Below are 24,584 nucleotides of genomic sequence, written 5' to 3'. Positions count from 1 at the left end.
CTTCAATATATTTTTGGACGATAGCTGTCATTTATAACTCTGCCGGTTTGTGAATTACAGTGCCCCTGAGCTCCTTTCTTCAACTCTCTTTCTTGTTAGCTGGCTGCAACACCGCAGGATTGCTTCAGGCCCTAGTGTGGTTCCGGCACGGCACGCTGAGCCTTTGGTTAATTCCTCTTCCTGGTGGGAAATGAGAGTTAAATTTGCCCGTCCAGACACCTCCAGCTAGTCTCTCATTGGTTCTCCCTATTCCTGTTCATTTTCCGCAGAAATTGCAAACTGGGCCAAACAGGAGTTTAAAGGCACTGACTCTCCAAGTGGGGAGAGTGTTAGTAAAGCGTCTGGAATGTTGCACCTGAGTACCAGGGGACGAAAACTGAGACACATTTGAACACGTTTCCCGATCACACGGTGGATCATACTCTGGGTTCCACATGCATGTTTTAGCTGAAGGAAGAATCCCTTAAACCTGGAGAGTTGAGACCCATGGAATGGGTACCATGCAATATGACTTCAAAGGGTCTGCATTTGCTCACCGAACCTCACCAATGCTATCCCTGCTGCATTTATGCCGCTGTAACACGCTTGATTCTCTTTTGGAGACATATAAATCCATAGGTTTTAAGATTCTTACTGGTCAGGTATATTATTAGGCGTTTAATATGGGGTGTTGAGTCCACTTCGTTGAGCAAGGAGTACCTCTTGTCTATTACATATTTGGCTTATTGAACGGTATCTGTGCTAATTTCAATCTCTGGTTTTATGCAGCACCCCAACTCACCTTTCCCCAAGCAAGCATAAGTTGGTTTTCTACATTTGAGTCCCTGTGCTGTTTTGTAATTCAGTTCCTGTGTAGCCAAGTTTACATTCCGTGTATTAGTGATATCTTATGATGTTTCTTTTTCTGTGTGACTTATTTCACATAGAATCATCGTACCTGAATCCACTCATTATGCTGCTATGGGCCTGATGATATAGATTTCATTGCTGAATGATATTGCATTGTACGTAAGTACCACAACTTCTTTATCCATTTTTTGCTTTCTGTGATATTGAACTTGGACCGTAAACGAGGTTCTTGTAAACAGAGCTGTCCCAAACTTTGGGGTGGCTGTGTCTTTTTTATTTAAATTTCCCTAAGCTATAGGACAATAAGAGGAAGTGCCCTAGGCTCTGTTGCTTTGTTTTTTAGATGTTTCAGGAAACACCATACACTTCTCCAGAGTGGCTGTTGGCAATTTACATCCCGCGCATCAGCATAACAAGGCTCCCAGTTCTCCATGGCCTGTCCTGCCTTTCTGGATTTTACACTTTTTTCAGATGGCCCTTTTGACCTGGGGGCAGTGAGACTTCATTGTAGTGCAGATTTCCTTTGCAAGCTTGCTTGGTTGGCCAAAAGGTGTGTATGCGTTTTTTCCTGAATATATTCAGGAAAAATGCATACGCACTTTTTGGCCAAGTGCATCACTGTGGACCTTCTGCCTCTTTTCCTATGCTTTACATGCAATTCCAGTCTACCTCCTGAAATCGGTTTCCTGCAATTCTGCCCCGCTTTCAAGTCCTCTTGGCAGCCTTACTTCAATATATTTATGGACGATAGCTGTCATTTATAACTCTGCAGGTTTGTGAATTACAGTGCCCCTGAGCTCCTTTCTTCAACTCGCTTTCTTGTGAGCAGGCCGCAACACCGCATGATTGCTTCAGGCCATAGTGTGGTTCCGGCACGGCACGCTGAGCCTTTGCTTAATTCCTCTTCCTGGTGGGAAATGAGAGTTAAATTTGCCCGTCCAGACACCTCCAGCTAGTCTCTCATTGGTTCTCCCTATTCCTGTTCATCTTACGCAGAAATTGCAAACTGGGCCAAACAGGAGGTTAAAGGCACTGACTCTCCAAGTGGGGAGAGTGTTAGTAAAGCGTCTGGAATGTTGCACCCGAGTACCAGGGGACAAAAACTGAGACACATTTGAACACGTTTCCCGATCACACGGTGGATCATACTCTGGGTTCCACATGCATGTTTTAGCTGAAGGAAGAATCACTTAAACCTGGAGAGTTGAGACCCATGGAATGGGTACCATGCAATATGACTTCAAAGGGTCTGCATTTGCTCACCGAACCTCACCAATCCTATCCCTGCTGCATTTATGCCGCTGTAACACGCTTGATTCTCTTTTGGAGACATATAAATCCATAGGTTTTAAGATTCTTACTGGTCAGGTATATTCTTAGGCGTTTAATATGGGGTGTTGAGTCCACTTCGTTGAGCAAGGAGTAGCTCTTGTCTATTACATATTTGGCTTATGGAATGGTATCTGTGCTAATTTCAATCTGGGGTTTTATGTAGCACCCCAACTCACCTTTCCCCAAGCAAACATAAGTTGGTTTTCTACATTTGAGTCCCTGTTCTGTTTTGTAATTCAGTTCCTGTGTAGCCAAGTTTACATTCCGTGTATTAGTGATATCTTATGATGTTTCTTTTTCTGTGTGACTTATTTCACGTAGAATCATCGTACCTGAATCCACTCATTTTGCTGCTATGGGCCTGATGATATAGATTTCATTGCTGACTGATATTGCATTGTACGTAAGTACCACATCTTCTTTATCCATTTTTTGCTTTCTGTGATATTGAACTTGGACCGTAAACGAGGTTCTTGTAAACAGAGCTGTCCCAAACTTTGGGGTGGCTGTGTCTTTTTTATTTTAATTTCCCTAAGCTATAGGACAATAAGAGGAAGTGCCCTAGGCTCTGTTGCTTTGTTTTTTAGATGTTTCAGGAAACACCATACACTTCTCCAGAGTGGCTGTTGGCAATTTACATCCCGCCCATCAGCATAACAAGGCTCCCAGTTCTCCATGGCCTGTCCTGCCTTTCTGGATTTTACACTTTTTTCAGATGGCCCTTTTGAGCGGGGGGCAGTGAGACTTCATTGTAGTGCAGATTTCCTTTGCAAGCTTGCTTGGTTGGCCAAAAGGTGCGTATGCGTTTTTTCCTGAATATATTCAGGAAAAAACGCATACGCCCTTTTTGGCCAAGTGCATCACTGTGGACGTTCTGCCTCTTTTCCTATGCTTTACATGCAATTCCAGTCTACCTCCTGAAATCGGTTTCCTGCAATTCTGCCCCGCTTTCAAGTCCTCTTGGCAGCCTTACTTCAATATATTTTTGGACGATAGCTGTCATTTATAACTCTGCCGGTTTGTGAATTACAGTGCCCCTGAGCTCCTTTCTTCAACTCTCTTTCTTGTTAGCTGGCTGCAACACCGCAGGATTGCTTCAGGCCCTAGTGTGGTTCCGGCACGGCACGCTGAGCCTTTGGTTAATTCCTCTTCCTGGTGGGAAATGAGAGTTAAATTTGCCCGTCCAGACACCTCCAGCTGGTCTCTCATCAGTTCTCCCTATTCCTGTTCATCTTCCATAGAATTTGCAAACTGGGCCAAACAGGAGGTTAAAGGCACTGACTCTCCAAGTGGGGAGAGTGTTAGTAAAGAATCTGGAATGTTGCACCCGAGTACCAGGGGACGAAAACTGAGATACATTTGAACACGTTTCCCGATCACATGGTGGATCATACTCTGGGTTCCACATGCATGTTTTAGCTGAAGGAAGAATCCCTTCAACCTGGAGAGTTGAGACCCATGGAATTGGTACCATGCAATATGACTTCAAAGGGTCTGCATTTGCTCACCGAACCTCACCAATGCTATCACTGCTGCGCTTATGCCGCTGTACACACGCTTGATTCTCTTTCGGAGACATATAAATCCATAGGTTTTAAGATTCTTACTAGTCAGGTATATTCTTAGGCGTTTAATATGGCGTCTTGAGTCCACTTCGTTGAGCAAGGAGTAGCTCTTTTCTGTTACATATTTGGCTTATGGAACGGTATCTGTGCTAATTTCAATCTCTGGTTTTATGCAGCACCCCAACTCACCTTTCCCCTTAAGCAAGCATAAGTTGGTTTTCTACATTTGAGACCCTGTTCTGTTTTGTAATTCAGTTCCTGTGTAGCCAAGTTTACATTCCGTGTATTACTGATATCTTATGATGTTTCCTTTTATGTGTGACTTATTTCACTTAGAATCATCGTACCTGAATCCACTCATTATGCTGCTATGGGCCTGATGACATAGATTTCATTGCTGAGTGATATTGCCTTGTACGTAAGTACCACAACGTCTTTTTCCATTTTTCGCTTTCTGTGATACTGAACTTGTACCATACAGGAGGTTCTTGTAAACAGAGCCGTCCCAAACTTTCGGGTGGCTGTGTCTTTTTGATTTTAATTTCCCTAAGCTATAGGACAGTAAGTGGAAGTGCCCTAGGCTCTGTTGCTTTGTTTTGTAGATGTTTCAGGAAACACCATACACTTCTCCAGAGTGGCTGTTGGCAATTTACATCCCGCCCATCAGCATAACAAGGCTCTCAGGTCTCCATGGCCTGTCCTGCCTTTCTGGATTTTATACTTTTTTCAGATGGCCGTTTTGACCAGGGGGCAGTGAGACTTCATTGTAGTGCAGATTTCCTTTGCAAACTTGCTTGGTTGGCCAAAAAGGGCGTATGCGTTTTTTCCTGAATATATTCAGGAAAAAACGCATACGCGCTTTTTGGCCAAGTGCATCATTGTGGACTTTCTGCCTCTTTTCGTATGCTTTACATGCAATTCCAGTCTACCTCCTGAAATCGGTTTTCTTGCACTTCTGCACCATTTTCAAGTCCTCTTGGTAGCCTTACTTCAATATATTTTTGGACGATAGCTGTCATTTATAACTCTGCCGGTTTGTGAATTACAGTGCCCCTGAGCTCCTTTCTTCAACTCGCTTTCTTGTGAGCAGGCCGCAACACCGCATGATTGCTTCAGGCCATAGTGTGGTTCCGGCACGGCACGCTGAGCCTTTGCTTAATTCCTCTTCCTGGTGGGAAATGAGAGTTAAATTTGCCCGTCCAGAAACCTCCAGCTAGTCTCTCATTGGTTCTCCCTATTCCTGTTCGTTTTCCGCAGAAATTGCAAACTGGGCCAAACAGGAGGTTAAAGGCACTGACTCTCCAAGTGGGGAGAGTGTTAGTAAAGCGTCTGGAATGTTGCAGCCAAGTACCAGGGGACGAAAACTGAGACACATTTGAACACGTTTCCCGATCACACGGTGGATCATACTCTGGGTTCCACATGCATGTTTTAGCTGAAGGAAGAATCCCTTAAACCTGGAGAGTTGAGACCCATGGAATGGGTACCATGCAATATGACTTCAAAGGGTCTGCATTTGCTCACCGAACCTCACCAATCCTATCACTGCTACGTTTATGCCGCTGTACACACGCTTGATTCTCTTTCGGAGACATATCAATCCATAGGTTTTAAGATTCTTACTAGTCAGGTATATTCTTAGGCGTTTAATATTGCGTCTTGAATCCACTTCGTTGAGCAAGGAGTAGCTCTTCTCTATTATATATTTGGCTTATGGAAGGTTATCTGTGCTAATTTCAATCTCTGGTTTTATGCAGCACCCCAACTCACTTTTCCCCTTAAGCAAGCATAAGTTGGTTTTCTACATTTGAGACCGTGTTCTGTTTTGTAATTCAGTTCCTGTGTAGCCAAGTTTACATTCCGTGTAGTAGTGATATCTTATGATGTTTCTTTTTCTGTGTGACTTATTTCACTTACAATCAACATACCTGAATCCACTCATTATGCTGCTATGGGCCTGATGACATAGATTTCATTGCTGAGTGATATTGCATTGTACGTAAGTACCACAACGTCTTTATCCATTTTTCGTTTCTGTGATATTGAACTTGTACCGTACACGAGGTGCTTGTAAACAGAGCCGTCCCAAACTTTGGGGTGGCTGTGTCTTTTTGATTTTAATTTCCCTAAGCTATAGGAGGATAAGTGGAAGTGCCCTAGGCTCTGTTGCTTTGTTTTGTAGATGTTTCAGGAAACACCATACACTTCTCCAGAGTGGCTGTTGGCAATTTACATCCCGCCCATCAACATAACAAGGCTCCCAGTTCTCCGTGGCCTGTCCTGCCTTTCTGGATTTTTCACTTTTTTCACATGGCCCTTTTGACAAGGGTGCAGTGAGACTTCATTGTAGTGCAGATTTCCTTTGCAAGCTTGCTTGGTTGGCCGAAAAGGGCGTATGCGTTTTTTCCTGAATACATTCAGGAAAAAACGCATACGCCCTTTTTGGCCAAGTGCATCACTGTGGACTTTCTGCCTCTTTTCCTATGCTTTACATGCAATTCCAGTCTACCTCCTGAAATCGGTTTCCTGCAATTCTGCCCCGCTTTCAAGTCCTCTTGGCAGCCTTACTTCAATATATTTTTGGACGATAGCTGTCATTTATAACTCTGCAGGTTTGTGAATGACAGTGCCCCTGAGCTCCTTTCTTCAACTCACTTTCTTGTGAGCTGGCCGCAACACCGCAGGATTGCTTCAGGCCCTAGTGTGGTTCCAGTATGGCACGCTGAGCCTTTGGATAATTCCTCTTCCTGGTGGGAAACGACAGTTAAATTTGCCCGTCCAGACACCTCCAGCTAGTCTCTCATTGGTTCTCCCTATTCCTGTTCATTTTCCGCAGAAATTGCAAACTGGGCCAAACAGGAGGTTAAAGGCACTGACTCTCCAAGTGGGGAGAGTGTTAGTAAAGCGTCTGGAATGTTGCACCTGAGTACCAGGGAACGAAAACTGAGACACATTTGAACACGTTTCCCGATCACACGGTGGATCATACTCTGGGTTCCACATGCATGTTTTAGCTGAAGGAAGAATCCCTTCAACCTGGAGAGTTGAGACCCATGGAATGGGTACCATGCAATATGACTTCAAAGGGTCTGCATTTGCTCACCGAACCTCACCAATGCTATCCCTGCTGCATTTATGCCGCTGTAACACGCTTGATTCTCTTTTGGAGACATATAAATCCATAGGTTTTAAGATTCTTACTGGTCAGGTATATTCTTAGGCGTTTAATATGGGGTGTTGAGTCCACTTCGTTGAGCAAGGAGTAGCTCTTGTCTATTACATATTTGGCTTATCGAACGGTATCTGTGCTAATTTCAATCTCTGGTTTTATGCAGCACCCCAACTCACCTTTCCCCAAGCAAGCATAAGTTGGTTTTCTACATTTGAGTCCCTGTGCTGTTTTGTAATTCAGTTCCTGTGTAGCCAAGTTTACATTCCGTGTATTAGTGATATCTTATGATGTTTCTTTTTCTGTGTGACTTATTTCACATAGAATCATCGTACCTGAATCCACTCATTATGCTGCTATGGGCCTGATGATATAGATTTCATTGCTGACTGATATTGCATTGTACGTAAGTACCACAACTTCTTTATCCATTTTTTGCTTTCTGTGATATTGAACTTGGACCGTAAACGAGGTTCTTGTAAACAGAGCTGTCCCAAACTTTGGGGTGGCTGTGTCTTTTTTATTTAAATTTCCCTAAGCTATAGGACAATAAGAGGAAGTGCCCTAGGCTCTGTTGCTTTGTTTTTTAGATGTTTCAGGAAACACCATACACTTCTCCAGAGTGGCTGTTGGCAATTTACATCCCGCGCATCAGCATAACAAGGCTCCCAGTTCTCCATGGCCTGTCCTGCCTTTCTGGATTTTACACTTTTTTCAGATGGCCCTTTTGACCTGGGGGCAGTGAGACTTCATTGTAGTGCAGATTTCCTTTGCAAGCTTGCTTGGTTGGCCAAAAGGTGTGTATGCGTTTTTTCCTGAATATATTCAGGAAAAATGCATACGCACTTTTTGGCCAAGTGCATCACTGTGGACCTTCTGCCTCTTTTCCTATGCTTTACATGCAATTCCAGTCTACCTCCTGAAATCGGTTTCCTGCAATTCTGCCCCGCTTTCAAGTCCTCTTGGCAGCCTTACTTCAATATATTTTTGGACGATAGCTGTCATTTATAACTCTGCAGGTTTGTGAATGACAGTGCCCCTGAGCTCCTTTCTTTAACTCACTTTCTTTTGAGCTGGTCGCAACAGCGCAGGATTGCTTCAGGCCCTAGTGTTGTTCCGGCATGGCACGCTGAGCCTTTGGATAATTCCTCTTCCTGGTGGGAAATGAGAGTTAAATTTGCCCGTCCAGACACCTCCAGCTAGTCTCTCATTGGTTCTCCCTATTCCTGTTCATTTTCCGCAGAAATTGCAAACTGGGCCAAACAGGAGGTTAAAGGCACTGACTCTCCAAGTGGGGAGAGTGTTAGTAAAGCGTCTGGAATGTTGCAGCCGAGTACCAGGGGACGAAAACTGAGACACATTTGAACACGTTTCCCGATCACACGGTGGATCATACTCTGGGTTCCACATGCATGTTTTAGCTGAAGGAAGAATCCCTTAAACCTGGAGAGTTGAGACCCATGGAATGGGTACCATGCAATATGAATTCAAAGGGTCTGCATTTGCTCACCGAACCTCACCAGTTCTATCCCTGCTGCATTTATGCTGCTGTACACACGCTTGATTCTCTTTTGGAAACATATTAATCCATAGGTTTTAAGATTCTTACTGGTCAGGTATATTCTTAGGCGTTTAATATGGGGTGTTGAGTCCACTTCGTTGAGCAAGGAGTAGCTCTTGTCTATTACATATTTGGCTTATCGAATGGTATCTGTGCTAATTTCAATCTCAGGTTTTATGCAGCACCCCAACTCACCTTTCCCCAAGCAAGCATAAGTTGGTTTTCTACATTTGAGTCCCTGTGCTGTTTTGTAATTCAGTTCCTGTGTAGCCAAGTTTACATTCCGTGTATTAGTGATATCTTATGATGTTTCTTTTTCTGTGTGACTTATTTCACATAGAATCATCGTCCCTGAATCCACTCATTATGCTGCTATGGGCCTGATGATATAGATTTCATTGCTGACTGATATTGCATTGTACGTAAGTACCACAACTTCTTTATCCATTTTTTGCTTTCTGTGATATTGAACTTGGACCGTAAACGAGGTTCTTGTAAACAGAGCTGTCCCAAACTTTGGGGTGGCTGTGTCTTTTTTATTTTAATTTCCCTAAGCTATAGGACAATAAGAGGAAGTGCCCTAGGCTCTGTTGCTTTGTTTTTTAGATGTTTCAGGAAACACCATACACTTCTCCAGAGTGGCTGTTGGCAATTTTCATCCCGCCCATCAGCATAACAAGGCTCCCAGTTCTCCATGGCCTGTCCTGCCTTTCTGGATTTTATACTTTTTTCAGATGGCCCTTTTGACCGAGGGGCAGTGAGACTTCATTGTAGTGCAGATTTCCTTTGCAAGCTTGCTTGGTTGGCCAAAAAGGGCATATGCGTTTTTTCCTGAATATATTCAGGAAAAAACGCATATGCCCTTTTTGGCCAAGTGCATCATTGTGGACGTTCTGCGTCTTTTCCTATGCTTTACATGCAATTCCAGTCTACCTCCTGAAATCAGTTTCCTGCAATTCTGCCCTGCTTTCAAGTCCTCTTGGCAGCCTTACTTCAATATATTTTTGGACGATAGCTGTCATTTATAACTCTGCAGGTTTGTGAATGACAGTGCCCCTGAGCTCCTTTCTTCAACTCGCTTTCTTGTGAGCTGGCCGCAACACCGCAGGATTGCTTCAGGCCCTACTGTGGTTCCGGCATGGCACGCTGAGCCTTTGGTTAATTCCTCTTCCTGGTGGGAAACGACAGTTAAATTTGCCCGTCCAGACACCTCCAGCTAGTCTCTCATTGGTTCTCCCTATTCCTGTTCATTTTCCGCAGAAATTGCAAACTGGGCCAAACAGGAGGTTAAAGGCACTGACTCTCCAAGTGGGGAGAGTGTTAGTAAAGCGTCTGGAATGTTGCACCTGAGTACCAGGGGACGAAAACTGAGACACATTTGAACACGTTTCCCGATCACACGGTGGATCATACTCTGGGTTCCACATGCATGTTTTAGCTGAAGGAAGAATCCCTTCAACCTGGAGAGTTGAGACCCATGGAATGGGTACCATGCAATATGACTTCAAAGGGTCTGCATTTGCTCACCGAACCTCACCAATCCTATCCCTGCTGCATTTATGCCGCTGTAACACGCTTGATTCTCTTTTGGAGACATATAAATCCATAGGTTTTAAGATTCTTACTGGTCAGGTATATTCTTAGGCGTTTAATATGGGGTGTTGAGTCCACTTCGTTGAGCAAGGAGTAGCTCTTGTCTATTACATATTTGGCTTATCGAATGGTATCTGTGCTAATTTCAATCTCTGGTTTTATGCAGCACCCCAACTCACCTTTCCCCAAGCAAGCATAAGTTGGTTTTCTACATTTGAGTCCCTGTGCTGTTTTGTAATTCAGTTCCTGTGTAGCCAAGTTTACATTCCGTGTATTAGTGATATCTTATGATGTTTCTTTTTCTGTGTGACTTATTTCACATAGAATCATCGTACCTGAATCCACTCATTATGCTGCTATGGGCCTGATGATATAGATTTCATTGCTGACTGATATTGCATTGTACGTAAGTACCACAACTTCTTTATCCATTTTTTGCTTTCTGTGATATTGAACTTGGACCGTAAACGAGGTTCTTGTAAACAGAGCTGTCCCAAACTTTGGGGTGGCTGTGTCTTTTTTATTTAAATTTCCCTAAGCTATAGGACAATAAGAGGAAGTGCCCTAGGCTCTGTTGCTTTGTTTTTTAGATGTTTCAGGAAACACCATACACTTCTCCAGAGTGGCTGTTGGCAATTTACATCCCGCGCATCAGCATAACAAGGCTCCCAGTTCTCCATGGCCTGTCCTGCCTTTCTGGATTTTACACTTTTTTCAGATGGCCCTTTTGACCTGGGGGCAGTGAGACTTCATTGTAGTGCAGATTTCCTTTGCAAGCTTGCTTGGTTGGCCAAAAGGTGTGTATGCGTTTTTTCCTGAATATATTCAGGAAAAATGCATACGCACTTTTTGGCCAAGTGCATCACTGTGGACCTTCTGCCTCTTTTCCTATGCTTTACATGCAATTCCAGTCTACCTCCTGAAATCGGTTTCCTGCAATTCTGCCCCGCTTTCAAGTCCTCTTGGCAGCCTTACTTCAATATATTTTTGGACGATAGCTGTCATTTATAACTCTGCAGGTTTGTGAATGACAGTGCCCCTGAGCTCCTTTCTTTAACTCACTTTCTTTTGAGCTGGTCGCAACAGCGCAGGATTGCTTCAGGCCCTAGTGTTGTTCCGGCATGGCACGCTGAGCCTTTGGATAATTCCTCTTCCTGGTGGGAAATGAGAGTTAAATTTGCCCGTCCAGACACCTCCAGCTAGTCTCTCATTGGTTCTCCCTATTCCTGTTCATTTTCCGCAGAAATTGCAAACTGGGCCAAACAGGAGGTTAAAGGCACTGACTCTCCAAGTGGGGAGAGTGTTAGTAAAGCGTCTGGAATGTTGCAGCCGAGTACCAGGGGACGAAAACTGAGACACATTTGAACACGTTTCCCGATCACACGGTGGATCATACTCTGGGTTCCACATGCATGTTTTAGCTGAAGGAAGAATCCCTTAAACCTGGAGAGTTGAGACCCATGGAATGGGTACCATGCAATATGAATTCAAAGGGTCTGCATTTGCTCACCGAACCTCACCAGTTCTATCCCTGCTGCATTTATGCTGCTGTACACACGCTTGATTCTCTTTTGGAAACATATTAATCCATAGGTTTTAAGATTCTTACTGGTCAGGTATATTCTTAGGCGTTTAATATGGGGTGTTGAGTCCACTTCGTTGAGCAAGGAGTAGCTCTTGTCTATTACATATTTGGCTTATCGAATGGTATCTGTGCTAATTTCAATCTCAGGTTTTATGCAGCACCCCAACTCACCTTTCCCCAAGCAAGCATAAGTTGGTTTTCTACATTTGAGTCCCTGTGCTGTTTTGTAATTCAGTTCCTGTGTAGCCAAGTTTACATTCCGTGTATTAGTGATATCTTATGATGTTTCTTTTTCTGTGTGACTTATTTCACATAGAATCATCGTCCCTGAATCCACTCATTATGCTGCTATGGGCCTGATGATATAGATTTCATTGCTGACTGATATTGCATTGTACGTAAGTACCACAACTTCTTTATCCATTTTTTGCTTTCTGTGATATTGAACTTGGACCGTAAACGAGGTTCTTGTAAACAGAGCTGTCCCAAACTTTGGGGTGGCTGTGTCTTTTTTATTTTAATTTCCCTAAGCTATAGGACAATAAGAGGAAGTGCCCTAGGCTCTGTTGCTTTGTTTTTTAGATGTTTCAGGAAACACCATACACTTCTCCAGAGTGGCTGTTGGCAATTTTCATCCCGCCCATCAGCATAACAAGACTCCCAGTTCTCCATGGCCTGTCCTGCCTTTCTGGATTTTATACTTTTTTCAGATGGCCCTTTTGACCGAGGGGCAGTGAGACTTCATTGTAGTGCAGATTTCCTTTGCAAGCTTGCTTGGTTGGCCAAAAAGGGCATATGCGTTTTTTCCTGAATATATTCAGGAAAAAACGCATATGCCCTTTTTGGCCAAGTGCATCATTGTGGACGTTCTGCGTCTTTTCCTATGCTTTACATGCAATTCCAGTCTACCTCCTGAAATCAGTTTCCTGCAATTCTGCCCTGCTTTCAAGTCCTCTTGGCAGCCTTACTTCAATATATTTTTGGACGATAGCTGTCATTTATAACTCTGCAGGTTTGTGAATGACAGTGCCCCTGAGCTCCTTTCTTCAACTCGCTTTCTTGTGAGCTGGCCGCAACACCGCAGGATTGCTTCAGGCCCTACTGTGGTTCCGGCATGGCACGCTGAGCCTTTGGTTAATTCCTCTTCCTGGTGGGAAACGACAGTTAAATTTGCCCGTCCAGACACCTCCAGCTAGTCTCTCATTGGTTCTCCCTATTCCTGTTCATTTTCCGCAGAAATTGCAAACTGGGCCAAACAGGAGGTTAAAGGCACTGACTCTCCAAGTGGGGAGAGTGTTAGTAAAGCGTCTGGAATGTTGCACCTGAGTACCAGGGGACGAAAACTGAGACACATTTGAACACGTTTCCCGATCACACGGTGGATCATACTCTGGGTTCCACATGCATGTTTTAGCTGAAGGAAGAATCCCTTCAACCTGGAGAGTTGAGACCCATGGAATGGGTACCATGCAATATGACTTCAAAGGGTCTGCATTTGCTCACCGAACCTCACCAATCCTATCCCTGCTGCATTTATGCTGCTGTAACACGCTTGATTCTCTTTTGGAGACATATAAATCCATAGGTTTTAAGATTCTTACTGGTCAGGTATATTCTTAGGCGTTTAATATGGGGTGTTGAGTCCACTTCGTTGAGCAAGGAGTAGCTCTTGTCTATTACATATTTGGCTTATCGAATGGTATCTGTGCTAATTTCAATCTCTGGTTTTATGCAGCACCCCAACTCACCTTTCCCCAAGCAAGCATAAGTTGGTTTTCTACATTTGAGTCCCTGTGCTGTTTTGTAATTCAGTTCCTGTGTAGCCAAGTTTACATTCCGTGTATTAGTGATATCTTATGATGTTTCTTTTTCTGTGTGACTTATTTCACATAGAATCATCGTCCCTGAATCCACTCATTATGCTGCTATGGGCCTGATGATATAGATTTCATTGCTGACTGATATTGCATTGTACGTAAGTACCACAAATTCTTTATCCATTTTTCGCTTTCTGTGATATTGAACTTGTACCGTACACGAGGTTCTTGTAAACAGAGCTGTCCCAAACTTTGGGGTGGCTGTGTCTTTTTTATTTAAATTTCCCTAAGCTATAGGACAATAAGAGGAAGTGCCCTAGGCTCTGTTGCTTTGTTTTTTAGATGTTTCAGGAAACACCATACACTTCTCCAGAGTGGCTGTTGGCAATTTACATCCCGCGCATCAGCATAACAAGGCTCCCAGTTCTCCATGGCCTGTCCTGCCTTTCTGGATTTTACACTTTTTTCAGATGGCCCTTTTGACCTGGGGGCAGTGAGACTTCATTGTAGTGCACATTTCCTTTGCCAGCTTGCTTGGTTGGCCAAAAGGTGTGTATGCGTTTTTTCCTGAATATATTCAGGAAAAATGCATACGCCCTTTTTGGCCAAGTGCATCACTGTGGACCTTCTACCTCTTTTCCTATGCTTTACATGCAATTCCAGTCTACCTCCTGAAATCGGTTTCCTGCAATTCTGCCCCGCTTTCAAGTCCTCTTGGCAGCCTTACTTCAATATATTTTTGGACGATAGCTGTCATTTATAACTCTGCAGGTTTGTGAATTACAGTGTCCCTGAGCTCCTTTCTTCAACTCGCTTTCTTGTGAGCTGGCCGCAACACCGCAGGATTGCTTCAGGCCCTAGTGTGGTTCTGGCATGGCACGCTGAGCCTTTGGTTAATTCCTCTTCCTGGTGGGAAATGAGAGTTAAATTTGCCCGTGCAGACACCTCCAGCTAGTCTCTCGTTTGTTCTCCCTATTCCTGTTCATTTTCCGCAGAAATTGCAAAATGGGCCAAACAGGAGGTTAAAGGCACTGACTCTCCAAGTGGGGAGAGTGTTAGTAAAGCGTCTTTAATGTTGCACCCGAGTACCAGGGGACGAAAACTGAGACACATTTGAACACGTTTCCCGATCACACGGTGGATCATACTCTGGGTTCCACATGCATGTTTTAGCTGAAGGAAGAATCCCTTCAACCTGGAGAGTTCAGACCCATGGAATGCGTACCATGCAATATGACTTCAAAGGGTCTGCATTTGCTCACCGATCCTCACCAATCCTATCACTGCTGCATTTATGCTGCTGTACACACACTTGATTCTCCTTCGGAGACATATAAATCCATAGGTTGTAACATTCTTACTAGTCAGGTATATTCTTAGGCGTTTAATATGGGGTGTTGTGTCCACTTCGTTGAGCAAGGAGTAGCTCTTGTCTATTACATATTTGGCTTATGGAACGGTATCTGTGCTAATTTCAATCTCTGGTTTTATGCAGCACTCCAACTCACATTTCCCCTGAAGCAAGCATAAGTTGGTTTTCTACATTTGAGACCCTGTTCTGTTTTGTAATTCAGTTCCTGTGTAGCCAAGTTTACATTCCGTGTAGTAGTGATATCTTATGATGTTTCTTTTTCTGTGTGACTTATTTCACTTAGAATCATCGTACCTGAATCCACTCATTATGCTGCTACGGGCCTGATGACATAGATTTCATTGCTGAGTGATATTGCATTGTACGTAAGTACCACAACTTCTTTATCCATTTTTCGCTTTCTGTGATATTGAACTTGTACCGTACACGAGGTTCTTGTAAACAGAGCCGGCCAAAACTTTGGGGTGGCTGTGTCTTTTTGATTTTAATTTCCCTAAGCTATAGGACCATAAGTGGAAGTGCCCTAGGCTCTGTTGCTTTGTTTTTTAGATGTTTCAGGAAACACCATACACTTCTCCAGAGTGGCTGTTGGCAATTTTCATCCCGCCCATCAGCATAACAAGGCTTCGAGTTCTCCATGGCCTGTCCTGCCTTTCTGGATTTTATACTTTTTTCAGATGGCCCTATTGACCGGGGGGCAGTGAGACTTCATTGTAGTGCAGATTTCCTTTGCAAGCTTGCTTGGTTGGCCAAAAAGGGCATATGCGTTTTTTCCTGAATATATTCAGGAAAAACCGCATATGCCCTTTTTGGCCAAGTGCATCATTGTGGACGTTCTGCGTCTTTTCCTATGCTTTACATGCAATTCCAGTCTACCTCCTGAAATCGGTTTCCTGCAATTCTGCCCCGCTTTCAAGTCCTCTTGGCAGCCTTACTTCAATATATTTTTGGACGATAGCTGTCATTTATAACTCTGCAGGTTTGTGAATGACAGTGCCCCTGAGCTCCTTTCTTCAACTCGCTTTCTTGTGAGCTGTCCGCAACACCGCAGGATTGCTTCAGGCCCTACTGTGGTTCCGGCATGGCACGCTGAGCCTTTGGTTAATTCCTCTTCCTGGTGGGAAATGAGAGTTAAATTTGCCCGTCCAGACACCTCCAGCTAGTCTCTCATTGGTTCTCCCTATTCCTGTTCATCTTACGAAGAAATTGCAAACTGGGCCAAACAGGAGGTTAAAGGCACTGACTCTCCAAGTGGGGAGAGTGTTAGTAAAGTGTCTGGAATGTTGCACCCGAGTACCAGAGGATGAAAACTGAGACACATTTGAACACGTTTCCCGATCACACGGTGGATCATACTCTGGGTTCCACATGCATGTTTTAGCTGAAGGAAGAATCCCTTCAACCTGGAGAGTTGAGACCCATGGAATGGGTACCATGCAATATGACTTCAAAGGGTCTGCATTTGCTCACCGATCCTCACCAATCCTATCACTGCTGCATTTATGCTGCTGTACACACGCTTGATTCTCCTTCGGAGACATATAAATCCATAGGTTGTAACATTCTTACTAGTCAGGAATATTCTTAGGCGTTTAATATGGGGTGTTGAGTCCACTTCATTGAGCAAGGAGTAGCTCTTGTCTATTACATATTTGGCTTATGGAACGGTATCTGTGCTAATTTCAAACACTGGTTTTATGCATCACCCCACCTCTCCTTTCCCCTTAAGCTGACATAAGTGTGTTTTCTAAATGTGAGACACTGTTCTGTTTTGTAATTCATTTTTTGTGCAGCCATATTTATCCTCCCTCTATAAGTGATATCTTATGATATGTTTCTTTTTCTGTTTGACTTATTTCAAGTAGTATTATCGGACCTAAATCCACTCTTTATCCTTCTACTAGCCTTATTACATTGATTTCATGGTGAAGAGATATTCCATTGTACATAAGTACCACATTTTCTTTATCCATTGTTCTCTTTCCTGGGATATTTAAGGTGTACTGAAGTTGAGGTTCTTGTAAACAGAGTAGCCCTAAACTGTGCTGTGCTTGTGTCTTGTTGATTTTTAGACTTCCCTAGATATACTCCCGTGATTGGAAGTGCCCTATGCTCTGTAGCTCTGTTTTTTAGATGATTTAGGAACCACCATACACTTCTCCAGAGTGGCTCTCGGCAGTTCACACACTGTCCATCAGCGTATAAATGCTCCCTGTTCTCCATGGCCTGTCCTGCATTTCTGGTTTTTACAATTTTTTCAGATGGCCCTTTTGACCGGTGGGAAATGAGACTTCTTTGTTGTGCACATTTGCATTGCTTGCTTGCTTGGTTGCCCATAAAGTGCGTATGCGTTTTTTCCTGGATATATTCAGGAAAAAACGCATACTCCCTTTTGGGCCAACTGCATCATTGTCGAAATTCTGCCGCTTTTCATGTGCTTTAAAGACGAGTCCAATCTATCTCTTGAAATCTGTTTCTTGCAATTCTGTCTTGCATTCAGATCCTCTTCTTTGCCTTACCTCAACATATTTTTGGACGTTAGTTTTCATTTATAACTCTGCAGGTTTGTGAATTGCAGTGACCCTGAGCTCCATTTTTTAAGTTGCTCTTTTGTGAGCTGGCCTCAAAGCCGCAGGATTGCTTCAGGCCCTATTTTGGCTGCGGCGAGGCGGGCTGAGCCTTTTTTTAATTCTTATTCTTAATGGGAAATTAGAGTGACATGTGCCCGTCCAAACCCCTACAACTATTCTCTCATTGGTTCCCCCTCTTCCCGTTCATCCTCCTCACAATTTGCAAAATGTGTGAAACAGAAGTTGAAATGTGCTGATTCTCTAAGTGGGGAGATTCTAAGTAACGTGGCTGGAATGATGAACAGGAGCACCAGGAGAGGATAAATGAGGTGCATTTTAGACACATCTCCCGATCACATGGTGTACAGTCCTCTGGGTTTTCCATGCATGTTTTAGCTGTAGGAAGATTCCTGGAACCTGCAGATTTGGGACCCATTGAATGGGTACCTGGTAGTATTACTTTAAAGGGTGTGCATTTCCTCACCCAAGCTCACATTTCTCTTAGCGCAAACAGTTTCCAGCCTTATGTCTCATCCTGCTGTGGGTCTAGATGTGTTCAATCCATGTTGCATCACCGTCCCTGAGGAAAAGTTGTAAGAGGTTTTCTCTGTCTCTCTGTCGTTTATTTTTTTCAATTTATTACTATATTGGTTACAGCTGATTTTCAAAGCTCTGTTTCTTGCTGCTGTACATCCACTTGATTCACGTACAGAGAGACATCAATAAATTCTTTTTCAGATTCTTACCAGTCATAGATATTCTTTTCCGGTGACTTGAGTGTGCTGAGTGCAGTTCTTTTAGCTACCGTGTAGGCCTTGTTGATTATCAGTTTGGTATTTGGAATGGTATCTTTGCTAATTTCAACCTCCTGGATGATGCCTCACCCCTCCCCACCTTTCCCGTTTAGCAGCCTTACGTGTGTTTTCTACATAATTGACTATGTTTTTGTTTTGTAATTTATTTCATGTGTAGCCATTTTGGATTCCACCTTTAAGTGATATCTTATGATATGTGTCTTTTTCGTTTTGAATTATGTCACTTAGAATGATCATACGTTACTCCTCTGGAATTGTTACAACTGGCCATATTTCATTGATTTCCAGGCTGAGTAATATTCCACTCTACATAAGTACCACATCTCTATCCATTTTTTCCCTCCAGAGACATTTAAGTTATATCCTAGTCGAGGATCTTTTAAACAGAGAGGCAGTAAACATTGGGGTGCCTGTGTCCTCTCGATTTTTGTTTTTCCCAAGATATACGCCCATGAGTGCAAGTGCCCTATGCTCTGTAGCTCATTTTTTAGATACTTTAGTAAACACAATACACTTCTCCAGAATGGCCGTTGGCAATATACATTTCCACTATAAGCCTCACAGGGCTCCCTCTTCTCCTTGCCCTGTCCTGCATTTCTGGTGTTTACACTTTATGAGGATGGCTCTTCTGACTGATGCGAAGTGATATCTTTTGTAGTATTGATTTCCAGTGCCCACCTGTTTGGTTGGCTAAAAAAGTGTATGCCCTTTTCTTGAATATATACAGAAAAAAACGCATACAGCCTTTTTGGCCAACTGCAATGTTGGCAATGTTCAGCCCCTTTTCTTGTGCTTAATGGCGAGTCCTTTCTACCTCCTCAAATCCCTTTCCTGCCATTCTCCCTTGCTTACCAATCCTTTTCTCTGACTTTCCTCAAGACATTTTTCAGTGATAGATATTTTCAACTCTGCAGTTTCGTGAATTTTACTGCCCCTGAGTTCCATTGTTCAACTTGTGTTTATGGGAACTGGCCACAAAGCAGTGGGATTTCCTCAAGCCCTATACTGTTTCCATGGGCAACCCTAGCCTTTGGTCAATTTGTCTTCCTGATTGGAAATTAGAGTGACATGTGCCTGTCTGAACACCTAGGACTTGTCTCTCATTGTTCCTCATCCTTCCGCTTCATCCTCTGGACAAATTCCAAACTGTATGCAACAGGATGTTGACAGTGCTGACATCTCCAAGTGGAGAGACTGTTAGTAAAGACGCTGGAGGGGTGAACCCGAGCACCAGGAGATGAGGAGATGAGATACCTTTTCCAAACTCTTCCCGATCAGACGGTATACCATCTTCTGGATGTGACAGACATGTTTTAGCAGTAGGAAGAGTCCCATTCATGTAAGGAGAACACCAGGGCTTTTTCAAAATCAGTGTCTCCCCGAAACCCAAACTGGGGAGTTTTTTAAGCTACGGCTACACATATGTTCATAAAGGGCCTTGGGAAGTAGGCAGAGTCCAAACTTTAGATGATTGAAGTCTTCAGGGTCAGAAGCACTCACCACCGGCTTCCCTTAGGTTACACTTTAACTGTCATTGATAGATGATGTCAATAAAAATATCTATTCTTTTTCCGATTATTTCCCCTTATAGGTTATTGCAAAATATTGAGTGTAGTTCCCTGTGCTATACAGTAGTTCCTTGTTGATGATCTATTTTATACATAGCAGTGTGTATGTGTTAATTCCAAACTGTTAATTTATCCCTCCTCCCACCTTTCCCCTTTGATAATAATAAATTATAAGATTTTATACTTCTCAGAAATGGGGGAGCTGAAAGAGAGGTATCATTTTCAATGGAAAAGCATTTAAAAGAAGATTGAAGCTTTAACCAAGATTATTAGATGTACATCCTTGGAAAGAAATCACTTCATTTCTCTAATATTGACCTGACAAATAAGACAAACCTTTTCAGTGAACTTGCTTATAATAAAGTGATGGAAATATCAAATGGAAGTGTTAGAAACATCTTATTTTACCCGAGCCTTCTAAACTGTTCTATGTTAACTACAGTTTGGCTCACACATCTGTTCATTGAAGTTACAATAGTCTCAATTTCTGTTACTGATCCTCCAGAGTGGACCCCAACAAGTGTCCCCCTGCCCAGTGTCATTGGGGCCAACAGATCGAGACTGAGTTTGGTTCCCAAGCAAAGGAAACTTTATATTTTGATCAGAGAATGGAGAGGTGAGAGCATGCACTACCCCGTGGGCTGTGGGCTGGGCTGCTGTGTAGAGATCCTGTCAGAGTCAGTGGGAGGGAGGGGGCGGAGCTCTCGAGGGCCGGGTTGGCTGCAGCTCAGGCTCTATATCTCGGAGTCTGCACTGGGCCCCAGGAGCTGAGGTGTCGACCCAGCCATTCTGCACTAGGAAATCTGGTCTGAAGTGCCGGGTGTGGAACCTCTGCATGCGGGACCCTAGGAGCACGTGAAATTAGACAAAGCACAAAGGATAAAAAAGGTCAGACTTGACTTTATTGCCCAGATTCTATTTTTATCTCCCAGGGATTTTTAATGGGCTTTGCTGGGGACAAACCCCTCCTCTGCCTTTTGTCCTGTTCCTCATTCTTGGAGTGCTGAGGGTGCAAACCCTTCTTCTGTAACTGCTGAGTGCTGAGTTGGGAGCCCTCATACCAGGGGACGAGGGTCAGAACTTCTCCCCAGCAGCCTCCAGGTGACGTTGATTGGCCCCAGGACCCCTGCCTCCCTGCTCGTCCGCCTGAGCACCAGCATTGGAAGTGTTATAGATTCTAATGACCTTTAAGGGTCCAGGAAAGAGATGTGCAGAGACGCTGCGGGGGCCGATTTCACCCCGCCCCACATTTGTTTGGCCACCTTAGGCTAACCGTTTCTGCCAGCCTAGATGCTCTGACCAGTAGTCTGCTCTTTCTTCAATTAGGCCCCTGCATTAACGTAAAAACAGCACCAGGTGTCAGAGCCCTGCCCGCTCAACTCCCAGACAGTCCAGGGTCAGTGGTGATCAAGGACCATGATGGCCACTGAGTCAACAGCCTTTTGAAGTAAACAGGAGTCCAGCCGGTCATTGGCCACCATCATCACGGTGTCTGTAGGCTTTTCTATGGTGACAGTGTGATATACGGTTCCCCCGCCAAGATTATTAGCTCCCCTCCAGGTGCAGTAAGTCCTGCAAGCAGTAGTCTACTCCTTCGGGACACACTATTGTTGTTTTATGAGAGAAACTCCAGGTCAAGTGATGTTCACACGAGTCGTCATGGTGCCCTGTTGCCCCCGGTTATGTCTCTGGATGTTGGAGTTGGAGGGCCTCCTCACTCGAGGTCGGTGTGCCCACGGAGCGAACCCTGCAACTTCAGGGCATGGTTGGTGATTAGGATCACCACGTGGGGTCCTTTTCCCTTAGGAGGGAGGTGGCCTTTTGGGCTGCTGATTTCCAGGTTTTTAGATACCGCCAGTATCTTGGCCAGATGTGGCAGTGGGCCAAGCCCCTTGGTGACTGTAGTTTATCCTACCTGGATGGCATTCTTGCGTTGTTCCATTTCAAGTGGTCCCAGTTTTTGCACTAATTCTCCAATGGCGATTCACCTTTCACCAGGAATGGAAAGGTCAAAGGGTTTAGCTCAATTAGGGAGTTCCAGGGCAAGGGTCTGAATTGACTGCTCTTTCCATTCTTGAAAGGCCACTTCTGGATTCTGTTCAAAAGGATCATCATCTTTTCCTTTCAGTGTTTCATATAGAGGCCCAGCTAGTAGACTGTATTTAGGGATCCAGAAGCAGCAAACCCTGGCCTCCCCAGGAACCCCTAAGCTGTCTTCTAGTTTTAGAAAGGGGTAAGGCTGCAAATGGTTTCTTCCCTTTCCTGGGATGGGCTTCTCTGACCTTGTGTGAGAATGAAGCCCAGGCAGGTCACCGCAGTCTGTGATATTTGAGCTTTTTCTTGGACAACTTCTATCCTTTATTGGCTTGGTAGTTCAGAGGCCTCCTTAGTAGGGCTGGCGATCAGAATGTCATCTGCATATTGAAGGAGGGTTTCCTTTCCCAGAGGTAGAACTTTTCGGTCTTTAGCTAAGCTTTCCCCAAAGATGGTGTGGGAATTTTTGAACCCTTGGGGCAAGACGGCCCGGAAGTATTGTTTTAGTTGTATGTTGAGTCCTGCCACTCACAAGCCAAAATTTCTTGTGACTCTGGGACTAATGGAATACAAAAGAAGGCATCATTGAAGACTAATACAGAATACCATGTCCTGGTGGTTGGTAGAATGACCAGCAGGGTGTAGGAATCAGGAGCAACTGGAGGTATATCCTCGGTGGCTTCACTGACTGTCCTGACATCCTTTACCAGGTCCCCAGCAGCCCATGGGGCTCTCGTGGTCAGGCCAATCCCAGGATATGGAGCTCTCCTGGACAGGTACCCCAACCCCAGCCCAGCCCACGGGGCTCTCGTGGTCAGGCCTCTCCCAGGATACAGAGCTACCCTTGCAGGTACCGTGGCAGGGCTGGGCACACAGGAACCGTGCACATAGCCCTCATTGAAGAGCACCCCCAGCTCTCCTGTCGCTCAGAGCTGACACAGAGCACCTCAGAGCAGGACTTGAACTAACAAACAGCAGCTCCGACAGGTCTGTGACCCTGGGCATCACTCTGTGTGGCCTCCCTCCACCTGGTCTTCCAGAGACTTCCACTGCACCCAGGGCACCAGGCCTCTGTCTCCAACCACCACCCACCCCCTCCCCTCCCTGACTCCTGGGTTCCTCTCATTAGGAGAGGGTTTTCTTGAAGTTGTCTCCCACTCATGGGCCAGATAAAATGATTAGAAAACAAGCCAAAGCTGCAGCCCCTTGTCTATCCTGACTCTCAGGAGCCCACACCTGTTCCTTGGACCTGGCCGGTTCAGCAAGTTCCATTTTCTGCAACTGTGAGCCCCTGAGGGGTGATGATTGGCTGACCTGGGCAGCCTTACCGTGCCGGCCAGCCCTCCCCAGGTGTGCCTGGGTTGAGATCAATATAAATACCACTCCAGGCAGCAAGAGCCCCTGCAGCTGTGCCTGACGCCATTTTCTCTGCCCTGTCAGCAGTCTCGGGGCTGGGCTGGTGGGAGGGAGTGAGAGGCCACAGCTTTGTGGGTGGCCCAGTGTGAGTGGGGCTCTGCTGGACTTTCTGCAGCAGTTGCCAGGCTGCCACCTGCTAAAGAAGAGGATGTGTCACCCATACCTGCTGCTGGAATTTCTCCCTGGGCAGAGGTGAGGAAGGAAAAAAGCAGTGGGGGCAGGGACAGGACGGGTATCTCAGGCAGGGAAATGGAAATCTTCCAGAAGAGCACCCAGGGCCAGGATCATCTTGGCTGGCCTGCAGGCACCAAGTCAGCTGGCATGCTGTCACTCGTGTGGCTCCATGGCCCTTCCTCTAGGCTTTCAAGTCCTTGTATATATTCAGGTGTTTTACCTGGGAAGGGTGGGAACTGTTCAGCAGCAACTGGCCTGGGGCTCAGCTCACGTTTACTCACAGATGCCTCGGCACGGTGCCCCAGCTGTGCAATGAGGACGCTTGTTGCGTGGGGGCTGCTGGCTGAATGGGAGACGATTCCCCACCACTGACCAACTTCAGAATTGTTTACAACTGGAGCAAGTGCCCTGATACGGTTTTCCTCTGAGTAACTGGTGGGTTCTGTTTTTTTTTTCTCTTTTTCGTTTTTGGTTCAAGGTAGATTTTATTCCTCTTTTTTGTATTTACAGATATAAGCATGGAAATAATTTATTCATATAAATACATGTATGTGAAGGGAATAATTGTTTTTTCTGTTTTATTTTTTAAATTTTATTTCTTTTTAATTTTGAATTTTAATTTATATTTGTATACAGCAGGTTCTTATTGGTTATCTGTTTTATACATATAAATGTTTACATGCCAATCCCAATCTTTCAACTCCTCCCACTACCACCCTTCCAAGAGCTTTCCCCCCTTGTTGTCCATACGATTGTTGTCTACATCTGTTGCTCTATTTATGCCTTGCAAAATGGTTAATATGTACAGTTTTTCTAGGTTCCACATATATGCATGAATATACAAGATTTGTTTTTCTCTTTCTGACTTACTTCACTCTGTATGACAGTCTCTAGATCCATCGACGTCTCTACAAATGACCCAATTTCATTCCTTTCATGGCTTAGTAATATTCCATTTTATATATGTACCACATCTTTATGCATTCGTCTGTCTGTGGGTATTTAGGTTGCTTCCGTTACCTCGATATTGTAAATAGTGGTGCAATGAACATAGCGGTGAATGTCTCTTTTTGATTTATGGTTTTGTCTGGGTATATGTCCAGTACTGGGATTGCTGTATCATATGGTAATTCTATTATTAGTTTCTTAAGAAACTCCATATTG

Source organism: Orcinus orca, chromosome 1 (assembly GCF_937001465.1).
Source record: "Orcinus orca chromosome 1, mOrcOrc1.1, whole genome shotgun sequence".
In the NCBI taxonomy this organism is placed as follows: domain Eukaryota; kingdom Metazoa; phylum Chordata; class Mammalia; order Artiodactyla; family Delphinidae; genus Orcinus; species Orcinus orca.
The sequence above is the reverse complement of the archived record's forward strand: the minus strand, read 5'-3'. Positions refer to the sequence as shown.